We start from the raw sequence: 3,458 nt of genomic DNA, 5'->3' as shown, positions 1-3,458 counted from the left end.
ACACAAACACTCAAAACCCAAAACTTGTAGCAATTTACATTTTTACTTATACGACACATTAAAAACCTAGGCTAGCTTAACATAATTTCTACTCACGGGCCCGTTCCTACTCTAACATCAAACGCACAACAATCATATCACAGCTGCTTGGACGGCACAGAGGTATCACAGCTTTCTTTCGTAATATCACAGTCGTATCTGGTTTACTGGCAACCCTGCCTGGCTGCATTGCTTCGACGGGCGCGCACCACTGCCCGGAGCACCTCCGCTGTCTGCTTCCGGCTGGTTGTGTTGCAGCTTGGCCAAATGAGCTGGGCCCCATAATGCGTTGAGCTCCCGAACTCGGCTCTCCAACAACGACCTATTAAACAACGATCATGGCTTAGCATTTCCATTTTTCGGCACAATGTTTTTGCTACTCACCCACTTGGGGTCGTTTTCGTTATCCAACTTCTAACTTCCACCGTCGGTTAAATGGATACAAGGCTTATGTTCTGTAAAACCGAGACTTTTCAAACACCATTTCCGGAAGGGGATTTTTAGTTTGTTTCACTCACCCTTTACGGCTGTTTCTTTTTGTTTTCTTTTTCCGGTTATTTCCTTCGAGCTCGGTACTGTCCTCCGTCTGCGTTTCCGCTGGGATCGTCTCCAGATGCCTGAAGGTTTATATAAAGATGTCTGCTTGTTTCCGAAACAGTAAGGTTAATCAAATGTTCTCACCTTAAAGCCTTCCATAAACACTTGCTTCCTTGTCAACAGTGGCTCTGGGACGCGAGCGAATCGTAGATTTCAATGGCGAATCGGACTTAACAAATAATTTCTTCTGCTGGTGTCGTGTTTAATCGTTGATTGTTGTTTACGTTCATCATAGTTTATGTTTCGTTGCACGTGTACGCTCGACAATATACACTCTTAATTCTAAACAGTTAATTTTGGCTCGAATAAATACAATTACTACACTCTCGAAATTTGATAACCACAAATACTTAATTATAACGCTACAAAGTAACAAAAAAGTTAAAAATGACAAAAATATTTATTGAAACATAATTTCTGAGTGAGGCTTGAAATCAGAATAGGGATTTAAGTTAAACGGTCTCGCTGTATGATAGAACTGTTCTGCTTAATTTTCAATCGGATACTTCTTTTAACCAGGAGTTTCAGATGGAAATTAAGACATTCAATTTTTGAGTAGAAAAGGTTTCAAATGGCATTGGGAGTGTACCACTTGGTGGAATCTAAATAATTTATCATGGTCAATTATAAGAAAAGGTTTCAAGTGGCAACATCATTTACAAAAATGATTTCCATGCCACATCACCCTAAAAACCCCAAACAATCATCACATGACCTGCACCTCCCTTTCTCTATCGAATAAATGGACTAGACCAGCATCGTTATTCGTTAATTTAGAATAAGGAGATCCGCCTAACAATACAGTGAGGTTGTATTGCTTTTTCTCAGCAATTTTTCATTTAATTCATAGTACAGTGTTGAATATCTCGAACCAACTTCGGTGTGCAACCATTATTCAATTATTGACCAGTAGGGCTGCAGGTGGACCGTAGTTGATAGCAAGCTCAAGCTCAACTCAACCTGAAGTTCCTTTTCGTTTAGAACACTGGCCTTATTGTGCGACGCGCGTGAGATGACATTATTCAAGTCACCTTTCCATCACGAGACTCTACACTGTAAATTTTTGCCTCGATTTCCAGCAAAAAAAATTGCTGGAAACGTTCAGCAATCCCAATTTTTGCTGGAAACCAGCAATCAGTTTTCGAATTGCTGGTTTTTTCAGCATTCGGTTGTGTTCTTGTCATTTTCGCTGAAAAATCAGCAATCGGTTTTCAAATTGCTGGACTTTCCAGCAATTGATCTAGTTTGCTGGAAAATCAGCAATCGCGTTGTCAATTTGGAGTTTGTTTTTGTTTCGTACGCTGAAGCAAGGTGAGATTCTATTTTATGAATATAATTATTTTATTTTCCTCTATATTCTAGCAACCAGACAACAAGTCAAGGATGATTTTTTCTTGGACAGGATTGTGGATTTCTAAGGATCTATTGGATTCTCTAAAATATTCTAATCAAAACTATTTTTACAGGTAGCGAATGATCAACACTTTGGCACGAAGCTGCCAGCCCAGAACCGGTGTTATAGAATATTGAAAAAAAATATCGTGTTTCAACAAATAAATATATCCCTTTATTGAAAAATGGGAGGAAATAATTGTTTTTATTGCTTATTATATGCACAGCCAGTAATCAAAATTTAATTTTGAATTAAAATATAAATTCAATACTAAATACAGCCGGTTGTGTTGAAAGAAATAGCTGGTTTCCAGCAATCTGGATTGCAATTTGAATTGCTGGAAACCAGCATTAACGTTTGCTGTTTTGTCCAGCAATTTAAATTGCTGGAAATTTTGCTGGAAAGTCAGCGGGACAAAACCAGCAAAATTTTGCAAAAAAAAAATTTCTATGTATTCACCTTATTCCGATAGTCGATGCCCGGATAAAAAAAAAATCGGACAAAAATCGGTCGGAATTTGGTTCTTTCAACTAGTGAATCGGGTCGAAAACACACCAAGAAACGAACCAAATTCAGACCAATTCAGTTCTTTGCTGACACATTCTTGACCGAGTTATTTCCAGACCAAAATCGGTAAATTTTCCGACCAAAATCGGTCAGTTTTCCGACCGAAATGGTTCCGAATTCAGACAAAAATTGGTTTGTTTTCTGACCAAAATCAGCTTGTCTTCTAGATCAAAATTTATGCTGGTGATTAGTGTTGGAATTTATCAAAAAAAAAGTCGCAGTCTTAAATAACATTTTTTTGTTCACACATTAAATTCATATAAAATTACATATAAAGATCCGATTTGAAACAGTTGTGGCGACCGTGTGGTTTATGGGAGATCCTGCGGAGGAAGCAAGTTTGGGAGAACGGCCTCATAGAAATTTCTCGCTGGTATCGCTGGTGATTGTCATTGTCAGAGTTGATTGATCCGACAGAAAATCGGACAAAAATTGATGGGGATTTGGTCCGTTCAAACGAACGAAACATGTCCGGGAAAATTTTTTAGCCCGCCAAGAAAAAATTACCGAATTCGAACCAAAATCGAACCGATTCAAAATGATCAATTTTGTTGTCTGTCATTTGACTCTGTTGCTGCGGCAACCGGAAAATGGTTCGGAAAAACGAAAAAACCCAGACATATTTTAACTGACAACCATTACTTAGACATTCATCGGTCCGGTTTGACAATCTCTACCGATCTGGAAGTGAGTGAAGGGGAAGAGATTCATTCCCAAATTTCATCCGAAATGAGGTTCCTCGGGCCATTAAAATTCCTATTTCGTACCAGCACATATTAGATATGTAACTTTTATTTCCAAAAAATTCTACTCCATGCAACACATGGTCATTTAAATGTCAGACCTATTCCATAAATGTAAT

Source organism: Uranotaenia lowii, chromosome 3 (assembly GCF_029784155.1).
Source record: "Uranotaenia lowii strain MFRU-FL chromosome 3, ASM2978415v1, whole genome shotgun sequence".
NCBI lineage: Eukaryota > Metazoa > Arthropoda > Insecta > Diptera > Culicidae > Uranotaenia > Uranotaenia lowii.
This window is presented reverse-complemented; position numbering follows the sequence as displayed.